We start from the raw sequence: 18,016 nt of genomic DNA on the forward strand, positions 1-18,016 counted from the left end.
ACACTCATGTGTGTGTGTCCAGAGGCTGAAGTGGGAGGATTTCCTAAGCCCAGGAGGTAGAGGCTGCAGAGTGAGACCCTGTTCAAATAATAATAATAATAGAAAAGTAAAAGAAACTCAATATCTTCCATTATAGCCTTCTTATAACCCAAGGAAGAGGCCTCAGAACCATGACTGATCTCTCTCTTTCTCTCTCCCCTGTATTTTTGAGACAGAGTCTCACTTTGTCACCTGGGCTGGAGTGCAGTGGTGCAACTTGGGCTCACTGCAACCTCCACCTCCCGGGTTCAAGCAATTTTCATGCCTCAGCCTCCTGAGTAGCTGGGATTACAGGTGTGCACCACCACAGCTGGCTAATTTTTTGTATTTTTAGTAGAGACGGAGTTTCACCATGTTAGCCAGGCTGGTCTCGAACTCCTGACTTCAGGTGAACTGCCTTCCTCGGCCTAACAAAGTGCTGTGTCTCTCTCTCTCTTTCACACCCCCTTCATATCCAATGAACCAATGAATATATCACATTTTGTTCCTCTTTTCCCTGTCCCCATGTCTGTGGTCCATTCCTTCCTGTCCTTATATGGACTGGGGCAATTGACTCCTTACTGACCTTGCTGGTTCCGCTCCTGGCCTCCCTTGAATCCATTCCCCACACCACCATGAGGGTGGACTTTCTGGCATGAAAATCTGATAACGTTGCTTACCTACTTTAAATTATTTCAGGAGTTTCCACTGCCTGGAGTCCAAACTTTAACAGGGTATTTGAGGACTTGCCTTTAGAGCCTTGCTTTCTACTCATAGACCACCCTCCAGCCACGTGTCACTTCTTGCAAACCCCAAACAGACTATTACCCAAATAACTTTAAACCCATAAGCCTAATCATAGCAGGGTGATGCCTTCAACAAAGTTTGCACTAGAAACATTTTACTTTTATTTTATTTATTTATTTATTTTGAGACAGAGGCTCCCTCTGTCACCCAGGCTGGAGTGGAGTGGGGCACGATCTCAGCTCACTGCAGCCTCCACCTCCTGGGTTTAGCACCTAACCACGAGAAAGAGGACCACAGGGTGAGGTAGTCTTCAAAAACATGAGCTTTACAGATGTCCCCCAGGCTGGCCAATACAGGCATTTGAGGGACCCGTGTGGCACTGGTATAGGAATTGTGGGTCCCCACTGGGGTGTGACTAATCAGTGACTGTGGTGATAGGGAAACAGGAGTGGAGGTGTGAAGGGATGATGTGCATTTTCCACTTTGTAACTTAAATAAGAGTTCTTCCAGGAGCACGTATGCCTCTCGAGCCTGCTGCTTGGGGATATCAGAGAAGTGGAAGGTTCTATTAATGCCTTCTCCAAGAGCCCATGAGGCACTGTGGATTCTGAGATGTGAAATAAGTACCCTGATCACTACCAGTAATGTGTAGGACTTCCAAGAGTATATGGAGTGTCACAGTGAGACCTTATATTGTGGCCTTTGTATACGTAGATGTAGAGATATCTTTTTTTTTTTTTTTTTTAATTGAGAGAGAGTCTCACTCTGTCGCCCAGGCTGGAGTGCAGTGATACAATCTCAGCTCACTGCAACCTCCACCTCCTGGGTTCAAGTGATTCTCATGCCTCAGCCTCCCAGGTAGCCAGCTAATTTTTGTATTCTTAGTAGAGACTGCCATGTTGGCCAGGCTAGTCTCGAACTCCTGACTTCAAGTGATCCTCCTGCCTTGGCCTCACGAAGTGCTGAGATTATAGGCATAAGCCACCACGCCCGACCATTTTAAAAACACGACTTATCTATTACCTCGGTTTATATTTTCAGTATTTATGAGGCAAGAGATTCCCAGAGTTCTTTATGAGCACAAAGGGAACAATTCTTAGACAATGGCCCAAGAGTTTGCTATAAATATGGAGATGGAGTCATTTGTTGGCTAGGGCATTGCTGTGGTCTGAATGTTTCTGTCTCCCTGAAACTCAAATGTTGAAATTTTAACTCCCAGTGTATTAGGATGTGGGGCTCTTGTGAAGCGATCAGGCCACGAGGGCAGAGTTATCATGAATGTGATTAGTGTCCTTATAAGAGAGACCTGAGAGAGACACCTCGCTCCTTTGACCAAGTGAGGATACAGCAAGACAGCATCATCTATGAGTCAGAAAGCAGGCCCTCACCAGACACAGAATCTGCCTTGACCTTGGACTTGCCAGCCTCCAGAACCATGATAAATAAATTTCCGTGGTTTATTTTTATGTATGTATATATGTATTTATTTTTTGAGACAGGGTCTCTCTCTGTCACCCAGGCTAGAGTGCAGTGGTGCAATCATAGTTCACTGTAGTCTTGAACTCCTGGACTCAAGTGATCCTCCCCATCTCAGCCCAGTCCCAAGGCTGGGACTACAGGCACACTCCACCATACCCAGCTAGTTTTTAAATTTTTTTGTAGAGATGGGGTTTCGCCACATTGCCCAGACTGGTCTTGAATTCCTGAGCTAAAGTGATCTTCCCACCTTAGTCTCCCAAAGTGCTGGGATTATAGGTATTAGCCACTGTGCCCAGCCATTCTTTTGTTTATAAGTCACTTAGTTTATGATATTTTGTTATAGCAGCCAAAATGGACTAAGATAGCCATTCAGTGCTTACTGCCTGAAGTGTAGCCACTTGTGCTGACAGTGTACCATGTTTCAATTTAGTGGGATTCCAGGTGGTTCTTCTTCTTTTTCTTCTTCCTCTTCCTCTTCTTCTTCTTCTTTTTTGAGATGGAGTTTTGCTCTTGTCACCCAGGCTGGAGTCCAATGGCACGGTCTCGGCTCACTGCAACCTCCACCTACTGGGTTCAAGTGATTCTCCTGCCTCAGTCTCCTGAGTACCTGGAATTACAGGCACCCGCCACCACACCTAGCTGATTTTTGTATTTTTAGTAGAGATGGGGTTTCATCATGTTGACCAGGCTGGTCTCGAACTCTTGACCTCAGGTGAGCCGTGCACCTTGGCCTCCCAAAGTGCTGGGATTACAGGCATAAGCCACCATGCCTGGCTGGATTCCAGGTGTTTTAAGGGTATCCCCACCCCTGTCCAAATTCCCTCAAGTTACAGGGTTTTTTTTGTCATCAGATCACATGTGATGTGACTCTTCTCAGAGGTTATGAGGAAAGGGAGGCCAGCAGCCTGCTCTATGGGTAGCCATCCTCCTCCTCCAGAGAATGCCAGTCAATCTACTAGTGTCGTGGTCCACACCCAGTAAGTTCACTTTGTCTAGAGTCCAACTAACCAAATTTCCCTGAATTACCAGCTGTTTTGAATCAAAGGCTCACCCAATAACAAAGGTGTGCCAATACATCTGCCTCCACCTTCTTCTAGTCACCTTCAGTCTCACCGTCCAGACCTGTGGGATTAACATCTTGTGCTACTTACTGTTTGACATTATCCACTAACACCCATGGAATTTAGACACTGCCAAGCTGGGAGACAATGCTTGCGCAGTGGTTTGTATTACCTTTTTTTTAGAGAAATGCTCCAAGAAAATGGTGTATTTCAGCCCATTGCCACTATCCCTGGCAAAACTTCCTAACCTCAGCCATTCCCCACTGTCATTTCTGCCTTGACTGTCAATGAGATCTTGTGCCTCCACTGAATACTAAGCAAGCATTTGCTATCTGATCTCACCCCAAGGTGTATATTCTGGGTTTCTGTTATTTTGCTTTAAAAAAAAAAAAAACTTATATAGAAAGGCAGTTTCATTGGCTTGTGGTTCTGCAGGCTTTACAGGAAGCATGGTGCTGGCGTCTGCTCAGCTTGTAGGCAGGGAAGCGAGAACATGCATATTTTACTTTCTGTGTCTGAGTTGTTTCACTTAAGATAATGGCCCCCAGTCGCAAGGATGTTGAGTTCTGCATGGCTGGGGAGGCCTCAGGAAACTTACAGTTATGGTGGAAGGGGAAGCAGGTACATCTTACGTGGCGGCAGAAGAGAGAGAGCTATTTTGCTTTTTTAAATAGGTGTGATTCAAAGTTCTTAAAGTATACCCATTGCCTGTGTCCAACACCTGACAGATAATCAAGTGGAATACAGTAGCATAGTTCTTCTTTTATTTATAAAATATTTTATAACAAAACTAGTAAAAATAGATGCATCTTGAATATGCATCATAATGAAACAGACACACGTGAACTCACTCCCACCTGAGAAACTGAGAATGTGTCTATGTGCTCCTTCCCTGCCTCTCCCTACCCTCTCGTATGCTACCGTCCCACTCCCTAGAGGTCATCAATGTCCTGACTTTTTTTTTTTTTTCTCATGTCTTGGCTTTTCTGTACAGTATTTTACCGTATATGTATGTTTCTCTAAACAACATTAGTTTTACTTGGTTTGAACTTTACAAAAGTGTCGTTAGACTTCCTTCTTTCACTGAACATCACGTTTCTGAAATTCAGCCCTTGATGCTACCTGAGAGTTCGAGTTCATTGATTTTTACTGCCACGTGGTTTCCCATTCTATTACTTTTCCACACGCTACTTCCTTTACTACATTTCAAAGGCGATTATGTCTCTAAAGCTCTTAGCACAGTCCCTGGCATGGACAGCACTTAACAAAATTTTGTTAAACTGTTGAGTGACAACGAGCCCAGACTGAACGTAACAGCTGACATTTGCTTCTGGCTGGATTCTCTGCCCTTAAAATTCCGTGACGAGTCAGAAGAAACCTGGTGGCCTCTCCAGGCACCTAAGACTACACTTCCCAGAAAGCATCGCGGTACTCCGCCACTGACTGTTAGTTTCCTTTCTCCGTCGGCAAACTTCCGGGTTTGGTGGGCGGGGCCAAAAAACTTATCCAATGAGTACCTTTGTAGGCTGAGCGGGAGGGATAATTGCCCAATGAGCGACTAGGCAGAGGAGCCAATAGGCGGAGAGGCTGCTGGGGCAGCCGGCCTCGGGGGTGTCACTGAGCCGCGCCAGCTGAGCCAGGTGGAGCCCTACCTTCCTCTCCTGCTTTCTGCCTGTGACTAGCGCCGTCCCCTACCGCCCGTCGACCCCACTTCCATGTCTCTGGCGGACACAGCTCCCCGGAACCTCCACGCCCATGGCCACTAGACAGAGGGAGTCTTCCTTCACCTCCTGCTTTTCCACCTGGAGTTGCGACGCGGGCGACGAGGGCGTGGGCTGCACCTGCGAAGATGCTTCCTTGTGCAAGAAGCGCCTGTCGGGCGCGGGATTCGGGGCTGGCATCTGGGACGCGGGCTGAGGTGGGAGGCGGGCCTACATCTGAAGAATACGCTCGGAGGCTGGCAGGTTGCTGCCCCCGCCTCGCACGACCCTCGCTTCCCACCTGTGAAATGCACAGAACAGGGCCTCATTTATTTAACAAATCGTTTCTGAGCTCCTGCTGTGAGCCAGGCTTGGAGCAAGCCTGGGTACTGTGGATGGGAGCAGGCCCCTGAACCAGGCGGACGGGGTCTTGGCGTTCTCGGAGCTAAACGCTGCTAGAAAGACAAACATGATGCACCTAACTACTGTCTCCGTAGATTATGAGGATGAGAGGTGGAGGTTCTCTCTCTTTTAGGTATGATCCCCGTTGTGCACCTGAAACTCAGGCGATGACTTTCAGTGAGGGAAATGACCTGTCTAGGGCCACATAATACCTGTTTGAAAAGCCAGTACCACACTAAGTCTCCACTATTAAGGGTGTGATGGTGAGGGTGGGGTCGTAGGGAGCACAGGTATGTGTCAGAAAGAGAAAACATGAGGCTTGAGTGTCCTCCATTTATTCACTCATTCATTCTACAAAAATGGAGAGCTTACTTTGTGCCAGGGCCTTATTTGGGCTGGTTGGTGGGGATTCAGTAATGGGAATACACCAAGAACAAGACAGACATGCTGCCAGACATACTGGAACTCACGGTTTAGTTGGGAAAGACTGACAGGAAATAATTATCCATGAGATACATAATTAAAATTTGGTGTTGTGCACTGAGAAATACCGCGGTGTCATTAGAGTTTGTAATTTAGTGATATTTAAGCTGAGAGCAAAAGGCTTAAAAAATAGGGGTGTAGGCCGGGCGCGGTGGCTCATGCCTGTAGTCCCGGCACTTTAGAAGGCCGAGGTGGGCCGATCACCTGAGGTCAGGAGTTTGGGACCAGCCTGGTCAACATGGTGAAACCTCGTCTCTACTAAAAATACAAAAATCAGCCGGGCATAGTTGTGGGCGCCTGTAATCTCAGCTACTCAGAAGGCTGAGGCAGGAGAATCGCTTGAACCCGGGAGGCGGAGGTTGCGGTGAGCCAAGACCCCGCCATTGCACTCCAGCCTGGGCAACAAGAGCAAAACTCCGTGTCAAAACAACAACAACAACAATAATAATAATAGTATTGTGGGAGAGTGTTCAGACAACACAAGAGAGGAGTATGAACTGTTAGAGGATCTCAAAGAATGCCTTCTAGGCGAGAGACGTAGGCTTGCCACGTAGGGATTATAGAGTGGGGAAAACCAAAGTTTTGAATTAAGCCTTGCACTTTCTGTAGGTTCCTGGAGACTAAGTGTTGTCATTCAGAGCATGGATTCTGGAACCAAACTCTGTCAAACTTAGTGCCACTCACTGGCTGTGTAAAATAGGGGAAGTTACAGGCCGGGCATGGTGGCTCACGCCTGTAATCCCAGTACTTTGGGAGGCCGAGGTGGGCGGATCACGAGGTCATGAGATCGAGACCATTCTGGCTAACACGGTGAAACCCCGTCTCTACTAAAAATACAAAAAAAAAAAAAATTTAGCCGGGCGTGGTGGCGGGCGCCTGTAGTCCCAGCTACTCGGGAGGCTGAGGTAGGAAAATGGCTTGAACCTGGGAGGCGGAGCTTGCAGTGAGCCGAGATCGCGCCACTGCACTCCAGCCTGGAAGACAGAGCGAGACTCCGTCACAAAAAAAAAAAAAAAAAAAAATAGGGGAAGTTACTAAACCATTCTGTGCCTCAGTTTTCTGATCTGTAAAATGAGGATGATGATACTACCTACTTCATAAGTAGTTGTGAAGATTAAATGATATTTAATGTTAGTATAGCACTACAGTAGTATTTGGCATGTAGTTGTTGGCAGTGGTTGATTAAATAGATAAATACATAAGCATTAAAGGCAGTCCCTGGTGAAATTTGTGACCTTAAATGGATTACAATCAGCTTTATCTCATCTCTAGCTTTCATTTGTTATTTGGCCACACTATAGCACTGTTTATTTTTTATCAATTAATTAATTTATTTTTTGAGACAGGGTTTAGCTCTTTTAGCCAGGCTGGAATGCAGTGGCATGATCATGACTCACTGCAGCCTCAACCTCCTGGACTCAAGTGATCCTCCAGCGTTAGCCCTCCAAGTAGCTGGGACTACTGGCTCATGCCACCACGCCTGGCTAATTTTTTAATTTTTTTGTAGAGACGGAGCCTCACTTTGTTGCCCAGGTTGGTCTCAAACTCCTGGGCCCAAGCTAGCCTCCTGTGTCAGCCTCCCAAAGTGCTGGGACTACAGGCATGAGCTACCGCATCTGGCCTGTACCACTGATTAATTAGAAATAATTTTTTTTCCTGGCCACGTGCAGTGGCACATACCTGTAATCCCAGCACTTTGGGAGGCCGAGACAGGTGGATTACTTGAAGCCAGGAGTTCGAGACCAGCCTAGCCAACATGGTGAAACACTGTCTGTACTAAAAATACAAAAATTAGCCATGCATGGTGGTGCTCGCCTGTGATCCCAGCTATTTGGGAGGCTGAGACTTGAGAATCGCTTGCGCCCTGGAGACGGAGATTGCAGTGAATCGAGATCGTGCCACTGCACTCCAGCTGGGGGGATAGAGTGAGACCCTGTCTCCAAAAAATATATATTATAATAATAATGATAATAATTTTTCTCATATTAACTGCTATTTGCTAAGATAATCTGAAGTGACATCAAAATTGTCAGAAATAAAATTCTGTTTAGTAGCGCATTAGAGTTAGCACATTTGTTGGTAATATTTTTTGCAAACTTGCTTACATAACAATAGTAAGTTATAAAATAGTTCAAACAGAAAGAAAGGTACAGAGAAATAGAGCATGCCTTTCATTGACTCTCTGTTGGATAGTTTTGATAATTTCAGGTTTTCTCTGCATCAGTTTCTGATGCCCTCTGGATCTACAAACATCTAAACATAATAGGGTAAGGTTTGGTTTGGAGCTGCAGAGAATATAAAGCAGCCCTTCCTAACCTGAACAGCATAGCCTGGGAGACCTAAGAAAAATTCAGATGTTCAGGGCCTATTGTAGCCCGATGAATCAGAATCTTCTGGGTCAAGTCCAGGATAATAAAGACCACAGGTGTTCACCATCTTGGTGCATTTCATAACAGCTTTTTTTTTTTTTTTTTTTTTTTGAGACACAGTCTTGCTTTGCCACCCAGGCTGGCGTGCAGTCGTGCAATCTCAGCTCATTGCAACCTCTGCCTCCCGGGTTCAAGCGATTCCTCTGCCTCAGCCTCCCGAGTAGGTGGGACTACAGGCGCCTGCCACCATGCCTGGCTAATTTTTGTGTTTTTAGTAGAGATGGGGTTTCACCATATTGGGCAGGCTGGTTGGGAACTCCTGACCTCAAGTGATCCATCTGCCTTGGCCTCCCAAAGTGCTGGGATTACAGGCATGAGCCACCGAGTCCGGCTTTTTTTTTGTTTTTCCACTAGGTTTTGCCTCGCCTGAAAAAAACATGCAAAGAGATTGTGAGAAGTTAATGGTTTAAGACATTCTGCAAGACTCCGTGTCTTTCAGGTTCTGTAATATATTAAACCTTTAGATCTTGTCCAAAAGTCATGATGTTAAATAAGGATTGCTTGCACGAATCATGGGCAAATTACTCTTTCTGCCTCCGTTTCTTAATCTTTAAAATGGGGATTATTAGGGTAACCTGCTTTTCGGGTGTGAGGGTTAAATGAGATAATTGATGCAGAGCAGTTAGCACAGGATCTGGCCCAAAGCGAAGCCCCCAGTAAATGACTGCATGTTTTCCTTTTCCTCCAGGCCGAATATTATTTGTTGAAGTTGCTGCATATGCAGTAGATATGAGTCAGGCTGGTTCCTGCTGTCCTGAGTGAGTTACAACCATAAAATTCCTAAGATAACATTTTAAAAGCCAGTCAGTCTCCGAGGGCACTGATATTTCTGTTTAGTTTGCTTCCTCCTTTGGTACAGAGTCCTTCTGGGGATAAGGAGGATGTTATCTGTCTCAGAGGGTTGCTGCCAAGGTGAAATGTCAGTGCTTCCAGCAGTGCTTGGCATATATAGGAGGTGTTCAGAATTGGTAGTTACTGTCATCACCACCCCCATTGTCATCAAACTATTATCATCAGCATCATCATCATCATCATGGACTTATGCGATGAGGTCGGGTTTTTCTGATTAGATACATTAGGTTTATATCCATGTGACTCAGCAGATACAATTGAGCACTTACCGTGGTAGCCGACTTCCCCACCCTCCTCTCCTCTCCTCTCCTTATGATGTCCATCATGCTGTGCCCCAGAGTTTTTTCTCCCCACTTTTGTTTACCTGTGACCCAACCATCCCACTACCCCCTCACTGTGTCCTCTGCAATTACCACTCCATAATCAGTAGCCGCCTCTGTTTCCTCTGCCTCTCGTTAGCCATTCCCTCCCTCCCTTTGCCTTCACCCTGACCCTTCCCCAGGGTTATCCTGTTCTTGAAGCCCTCTCCTGTGGCTCCTCCTTCTCATCCCTTGTGTATCTCAGGATCAGGGGTTTGAGCTTTGTGTCCTCCTGTGTGTGTCCCCCCATCTCATTCCATGGAGATCCTTCCTGCCCAGCGGGAGCCCTCCTGGTTGTTGTTGTTCGCCTTCTCCTGGTCATTCATCTCATTCATGGAAGACTGGGGTGCCTGCCCCAGAGTGTCTTCTACCGCAATTCATGACATCACCCTAGGGGACCTCAGTGTCCACATGGAGCCTGTGCATGGGGCACTCACTTTCTTGAAGGCCTGGTCTGCAGTAATAACCTCTCCCCATCTGATTCTGTCACCCCTTTTTTCCTTGACACCCTGTGTTTTTATCCTGATGCTGCACTGCCTCACAGATGAGAGTGCAACACTCTCCAACCCTGACCCCTTTTTCCAAGTTGCTTGACCAGTTCTTTCCCATTTCCCATGCTGTGCCCATTTCTCCCTAGCATCTTGTCGGTTTTCTGTATCCTTTAGATACTCCCTCTCCTATCACTTCTCAATTGATCTTAGAGCTCATCCTCCAACCCTCAGTAATTCTCTTGGCAGTGCCTTTATCTCCCTTACCTTTTGGTCCTGGTAGAGCCAGAACCCTGGCTAAACCACACTGTCCATTTTTGCCTTGAATATAGATGGTAGAAATCACACAGCAAGGTGGCTTGGTGCCACTGTGAATTCATGTCACCCAATCGCACCTGTGCCCTTAACAGAACCTGATCATTGTAGTATGTTTCTCATTCCACTCACTCTCCCTTTCTACAGGATACTTAATTCAGACATTTTCCACTGTCTTCAAACTTCTGACTTACCCCACCCCTTCTTCATTCTCAAGATAATGTCAGCTATTGCTCAACATAGAAAATGGGAGCCCTCAGAAAGAAATTCCATGAACCTCCCCCAAGAAACTTAACCATCCGCTTTTTACTGTTACAGTTGTGAATGTCCTCCAGTAAAGACCACATGAAACACTTTGTAGTTAAGCAAGCTGGGTTTATTACTTGTTGCAAGGAGGGAAAAGACTCACACCATGAGGAACATATCAGTAAGAGGATGTTAGATCTTTAGGAGCTGGGCTTTGGCTGGGTGATTTGGGGGAGGGTCCAGGGATTTGCTCTGGATTGAGTGCTGATAGGACGTAAAAAAATTCTATCACCCAGTAGCTGTATCTTTTCTAGAAGGAGGTTTGGCTGGAGTAGGGCTAAAGCTGTAATGTGTAAAGAAGCAACGTCACTCTGATCAGCTGGGAGAAAGGGATGTCTGGTATTCCGTGGGTGGCACGGTGACCTTGTTTTTGTCTGTGCTTACACAGAATGATGATGTGGTCTTGTTTAGTCTCTCGTCATCACTGTTGCAGGCCCTTGTGTTGGTGTTCTGTGTGACTTTGTGTGTTTGTGTGTGTGTGTGTTGGTGGGGAGGGTTTAGAGTGAAGGCAAGTTTACTAAGAAAGTAAAGGAATAGGCCAGGCGTGGTGGCTCATATCTGTAATCCCAGTACTTGGGGAGGCCGAGGTGAGCGGATCCCAAGGTCAAGAAATCAAGACCATCCTGGCCAACATGGTGAAACCCCGTCTCTACTAAAAATACAAAAATTAGCTGGGCGTGGTGACGTGTGCCTGTAGTCCCAGCTACTCAGGGGGCTGAGGAAAGAGAATTGCTTGAACCCGGGAGATGGAGGTTGCAATGAGCTGAGATCATGCCACTGCACTCCAGCCTGGTGACAGAGCAAGACTCTGTCTAAAGAAAAAAAAAAAAAAGGAATAAAAGGGTGGCTACTCCATAGGCAGAGCAGCTCTGCAAGATTATATCCAACAGGAAAACAACATGGCCTCACTGTGGGTGCCAAAACAAGGGCTTGCCAGGCAGAAGACAACAGCATGAGCAGAGGCATGGGGCCTGAAGCAGAACTGTGTGTTAGGCGAACCTGACACAGGGTGGGGAGTGGGTACCAGGAGAGAGTTCTGGACAGGTTGTCACACAGTGAACCGTGGAAGGTCACAAGGAGTACAGGTTTTATCCTGAGGGATTTTAAGTGGGGAACTGACATGATCTGGATTTGTATTAGAAAAATCCCCAGCAGCTGTGTGGAGAAGTGTTGGTGACAAAGGGGAAGCCTCCTTTTCTTTCTCACACCCACAGCCCCTGCACCTGCTGTCTTTGCTCATCTGATCTGCAACACATCCATATTCTACCTGTGGCCAGGGTGATTTTTCAGAATCACAAATCTTATCTTGTCACTTACTAAAACCTTTCAGTTCCCTATCACCTACCAGTTAAAAATCTGTACTTTGTTACATGACATACATACTGTGCCTTACATGATCTGGTCCCTCAAGCCTGGTATCTGGCTACCAACTTGAAATCTCCACTTGGATGTCTCGGAATTATCTCACATTTACTATTTGCAAAACTATGCTTAACGATCACTTCCCCATGTTCTACTGCCCTGTCCAAGCCCCAACTTAGTGAATGGTTCCATAGTTCATTTAGTTCACAAGTTTAAAAGGTAGGTGTCATCTTGGAACTGCATTTTTTTTTTTGAGACAGGGCCTTGCTGTGTCACCCAGGCTGGAGTGCAGTGGTACAATCATAGCAGCCTCGATCCTGGGCTCAAGCGGTCCTCCCACCTCAGCTTCCACAGGTGTGCGCCACCTCACCTGGCTAATTTTTGTATTTTTTTCTAGAGGCAGAGTTTTGCCATGTTGCACAGACTGGTCTTGAACTCATGGACTGAAGTGATCCACCTGCCTCAGCCTCTCAGAGTGCTGGGATTACAGGCATGAGCCACTGTGCCTGCCCAGGAACTGCCCTTTTAATATCTGCCTTGTGCAATCAGTTACCCAGACTTCTTACTTTATTAATTTTATTTTTTTATTTTTTTTGAGTCAGAGTCTTGCTTTGTCACCAAGGCTGGAGTGCAGTGGCGTGATCTCCGCTCACTGCAATCTCTGTCTCCCAGGTTCAAGCGATTCTCGAACCTCAGCCTCCCAAGTAGCTGGGATTAAAGGCACGTGCCACCATGCCCAGCTAATTTTTGTATTTTTAGTAGAGACGGGGTTTCACCATGTTGGCCAGGCTGAACTGAAGAGTGAGGTGGCCTGACTTGGTTTTAACAGCATCACTTCAGCCTGTGTTAGGAGCAGACTGCAGGGGTAAGGACGGAGGCAGAATCAGTTAGTTGGCTATGGGGGTATCCCCTGCGAGACAGGCTGGTGCTTGGATCAGGATAGTGGTGACGGAGGTGCTGAGAATATGTCAGATTCTGGGTGCATTTTGAAGGTAGAGCTGACAGAATGTTCTGGCAGAGTGGATATGGGGCGAGACTGAGGGGGCCAAGATGACTACAAGGTTTTTGGCTTAGCTGACATGTGGCTCACTCCAAGAGTCCTTTCTGACACCCACAGACAAGACCTAGCTTCTGCTGAATGTTCTCATAACACCTGTGAGTCTCCTTGGTGGTTGTCGGCCCAGTTGTAATTTAGAAAGTGCCTAGTGGGCTGGGAGTGGTGGCTCACGCCTATAATCCCAACACTTTGGGAGGCTGAGGTGGGCAGATCACCTGAGGTCGGGAGTTCAAGACCAGCCTGACCAACATGGAGAAACCCCATCTCTACTAAAAATACAAAATTTGCCGGGCATGGTGGCGGGCGCCTGTAATCCCAGCTACGGGGGAGGCTGAGGCGGGAGAATCGCTTGCACCTGGAAGGTGGAGGTGGTTGTGGTTGCGGTGAGCCGAGATCCCGCCATTGCACTCCAGCATGAGCAACAAGAGCAAAATTCCATCACAGTAAATAAATAAATAGGAAAGTGCCTAGTGTTCATCTCTGCCACTGGAATAGACACAATACCGAGCACAGACCATGCCTACCTTTATGCCACATGCACAAATAAATATTTGTCAGCTGGTCACAGTGACAGGGACTGAGCACACATGTTCAAGATTGTATTTCCTGATGAGGTCTTAAAATTCTGGTTTTCTGTTTCATTGTTTCTGAATGGTCTGTGTGTTCTAGAGAGCAGACCAGGGCTTATAAGGCTGAAATTTCATTGTGAAAATTATGGTGCTTAATCTGATTTCTCAACTGAAAGGAGAAATATTCCCCCTTGACATAGAAGCAGGTCACAGGGTCACCTCTGGGGAAAACCAGCTTTTCCCCGAGGGCTTAGCCCAGGGCCTTTCCGGCACCTAGATCGCATCTTCTTAGCTGTGCCCCAGAGAATGAGGTTGAGATTGCGATCTGAAATATTTTCAAGGCAGGTGCTGCTTTTCATGCCCAAAGAAGGCATGCCACTTCAGAGCTAGAACATTCTGTTGCACATAAATTAGCTGTAAAACTTGCCCATCAATAAAGTCAGATAAATCATGGGGTTGTGCTTGTGTTTTTCTTTTTAAGGATCAAATTAAAGTTTGGGAAACATTCGCTAAAGATAATGTTATTAGATCTGGAATGTCAATCTCACGTCATTTTTTCCCTTAAATGCTTAATTTTTTTAATGACAGAAATAACTTTTCCCTCCACTTAATAATTTAAACATATTTCCTATAGATCTGCCTTATTCTTTTTAGTGGCTACGGGGTGTTCTGCAGCATAATAGTATTAATACTTTATTTGGCCATTCTTCTATTGTTCATCATTTATGTGGCTCTGGTTTTGCTGTTGAGAGTGCAAGGCTGGGCATGATGGCTCATGCCTGTAATCCCAGCACATTGGGAGGTCAAGGTGGGAGGACTGCTTGAGTCCAGAAGTTTGAGACCAGGCAGGGCAACACAGTAAGACTTCATGTCTCAATAAAAAATAGACTGGATGCTGTGGCTCACGCCTGTAATCCTAGCACTTTGGGAGGCCAAGGTAGGAAGATTGCTTGAGCTCAGGAGTTTGAGACTAACCTGGGCAACATAGTTAGAACCTTTCTCTGCCAAAAAGAAAAAATTAGGCATGGTGATGAGCACCTGTGGTCCCAGCTGCATGGGAGACTGAGGCAGGAGGATCGCTTGAGCCTAGGAGGTCAAGGCAGCAATGAGCTATGAGCTATAATTGCACCACTGCACTCTAGCCTGTGTAACAGTGAGACCCTGTCTCAAAAAAAAAAAAAAATAGTGCTGGGATCAGCATTTTTGCATGTGCGTGAGTTTTGCTATGAAATAGATTTTAGGGAAGAAGTTTCTGCAAAGTAGTCCTTGAAAGAGGTTGTGTCAGTTTCCATTCCCACCCACAGTGAATGTGATGCCAGTATCGAATATTCTCAATCTCTTTAATTGTTTACCACCTAGCAGGTGGAAAATAATCTCCCTTTATCCTATAATCACTCTTGAGGCTGAACGTTTTTTTAAAAAACTTTTAGGGCAGGGTGTGGTGGCTCATGCCTGTAATCCAAGCACTTTGGGAAGCCAAGGCAGGTGGATAACTTGACGTTAGGAGTTTGAGACCAGCCTGGCCAACGTGGTGAAACTCTGTCTCTACTAAAAATACAAAAATTAGCCGGGTGTGGTGGCAGGCGCCTGTAATCCTGGCTACTTGGGAGGCTGAGGCAGGAGAATCGCTTGAACCCAGGAGGCAGAGGTTGCATTGAGCCAAGATTGTGCCACTGCACTCCAGCCTGGGCGACAGAGCGAGACTCTGTCTTAAAAAAAAAAAAATGCAAAAAACTTTTAGGTTCAGGGGTACATGCACAGCTTTGTTGAATAGGTAAATTCGGCTCATGGGGTTTGTTGTATGATTTTGTCACACAGGTACTAAGCCTAGTACCCATTAGTTATTTTTTCTGATCCTCTCCCTCATCCCACCCTCCAGCAGACCCCAGAGTGTGTTGTTCCCCTCTGTGTGTCCATGTGTTCTCATCATTTAGCTCCCACTTATAAGTGAGAACATGCAGTATTTGTTTTTCTGTTCTTGCATTAGTTTGCTAAGGATAATGGCCTCCAGCTCCATCCATGTCCCTGCAAAGGACATGATCTTGTTCTTTTTTATGGCTGCATAGTATTCTATGGTGTATATGTACCACATTGTCTTTATCTAGTCTGTCACTGATTAGCATTTAGGTTGATTTCATGATTTTACATGGTGAATAGTGCTGCAATGAACACACACATGCATGCGTCTTAATGGTAGAATGATTTATATTTTGGGGATTATATACCCACTAATGGGATTTCTAGATTGAATGGTATTTCTGTCTTTAGGAATTTGAGTAATCGCCACACACTGCTTTCGACAATGGTTGAACTAATTTACACTCCCACCAACAGTGTGTATAAGTGTTCCCTTTTCTCCACAACCTCACCAAAGGCTGACCATTTTCAGTATGCTCACTGTCATTGATTTTTTTTTTTTTTTTGAGACAGGGTCTTGTTCTGTTGCCCAGGCTAGAGTGCAGTGACATGATCACTGCTCACTGCAGCCTCAACTTCCTAGGCCCAAGTGATCATTTTGTCTCAGCCTCCTGAGTAGCTGGGACTACAGGCACAGGCCCCCATGCCTGGCTTATTTTTAAATTTTTTGTAGAGGCAGGGTATCACCATTTTGCCTAGGTGGGTCTCAAACTCTTGAGCTCAAATGATCCTCCCTTCTCAGCCTCCCCGGGTGCTATGATTACAGGCATGAGCCACCACACCAGCCTGATATTTTTTATGTGAACCTTCTCTTCATATCATTTCCTGTTGGGCTGTATGTCTTTTTCTTGTTTGGTTATTTATATTTTTATTACTGATTTGTAGGAAGTTTTTATGTTGGCATAGTATCCTTGGCTAACTATTTGTTGTAGTATTTTTTTGTCAAGATGATGCTTGTCTATTGGTTTAACTTGTACAGTACACTTCATAAGTCAGAAACTATGAATCTGTTTTTTGAGTTGAGGTTTCACTGTGTTGTCCAGACTGGTTCTCCCCTGGACTCAAGTGATCCTCCTGCCTCCACCTCCTGAGTAGCTGGGATACAGGTACTTGCCACCACACCCGGCTCCAGAAATTGTAAATCTTTGATGCAAAATCTGACAATTTTTACCTTTGTTTTTGTTTTTTTTTTTTGATACAGGGTCTCCCTCTGTCTCCTAAGCTGGAGTGCAGTGGCACAATCTCAGCTCAGTGCAGCCTGGATCTCCCAGGCTCAAGTGATCCTCCCGCCTCAGACTCCCAAGTAGCTAGGACTATAGGCACACGCCATCATGCCTGGCTAATTTTTATTTTTTGTAGAGATGGGGTCTTGCCTTGTTTCCCAGGCTTTTCTTGAACTCCTGGGCTCCAGCGATCCTCTTGTCTCGGCCTCCCAAGGTGCTGGGATTACAGGCGTGAACCGGCCTCTCTTGTTATCTTTTTCTAGTTTCCTAACCCTACTTTGCAGCCATTTTCTGATTTTGTCTACTATAGATTAGATTTGCCTATTCTTGAATGTCATATAAATGGAATCACACAAATGTATTCCTCTGTGTGTCTTTTATTCAACATGTTCTTTGAGATTCATCTGTATTGTGTGTGTTGTCAAAGATAAAGCTGGACACTGAAGTGGTAAGGACCAATTTTCATCAGTAATAACGATTGCAGTTTAGCCAAATTCAATCCAGTGTGAACTGAGCTTAACTTCAATTTGCATAGACAGGACAGGGTGTTTTACAAGGAGAATGAGAAAGGGGCTCAGTAGAGTCAGGGAAGTGAAAAATCACAAAAAGTGGGGAGGGAGGGTTGGTCCTGTGAAACCCATCTGGGTTTGGTAACTGGCCATTAAGGAAGTTAGGCTTCTGCCCTCCCACAGAGAGTGGGAGGCAGGCCCTGTCTTCAGTAGTGTTGGCTGAAACACAGTAAATTCTATAGGCAGCCTTGAGTTTTCTCAGACAGGCAGCTTACTGGGGGTTGGGTCATCCAAAGGATGCAACCTTGAACTATTGGAAACCATGTTTTTAGGCTGGGCGCCGTGGCTCACACCTGTAATCCCAGCACTTTGGGAGACCAAGGTGGCTGGATTGCTTGAGGTCAGGAGTTCGAGACCAGCCTGGCCAACGTGGCAAAACCCCATCTCTACTAAAAATACAAAACTTAGCCAGATGTAGCGGCACACGCCTGTAGTCCCAGCTACTCAGGAGGCTGAGGTAGGAGAATCGCTTAAACTTGGGAGGTGGAGGTTGTAGTGGGCTGAGATCATACTGCTGCACTCCAGCCTGGGCAATAGAGCAAGACTCTGTCTCAAAACAAAAACAAAAACAAAAAACAAACAAACAAAAAAGGCCAGGTGCGGTGGCTCCCAGCACTTTGGGAGGCCAAGGTGGGAGGATGGATCACTGGAGCCCAGGAGTTCGAGACCAGCCTGGGTGA

General features: G+C 46.0%; 1 long non-coding RNA gene across 1 annotated transcript in view; it reads left to right on the forward strand.

Annotated features, from left to right (window-relative positions):
- Positions 1 to 4,843: 4,843 nt before the first annotated feature.
- The window catches only part of LOC117977922 (uncharacterized), a 28,912-nt gene continuing 15,739 nt past the window's right edge, over positions 4,844 to 18,016 (forward strand). Inside the window, exon 1 of the long non-coding RNA XR_004669025.3 lies at positions 4,844 to 5,540. This is a non-coding gene — a long non-coding RNA (uncharacterized LOC117977922). The remainder of the gene's footprint in view (positions 5,541 to 18,016) is intronic.

The sequence above is a fragment of the Pan paniscus genome, chromosome 18, assembly GCF_029289425.2.
Source record: "Pan paniscus chromosome 18, NHGRI_mPanPan1-v2.0_pri, whole genome shotgun sequence".
Classification (NCBI taxonomy): Eukaryota; Metazoa; Chordata; class Mammalia; order Primates; family Hominidae; genus Pan; species Pan paniscus.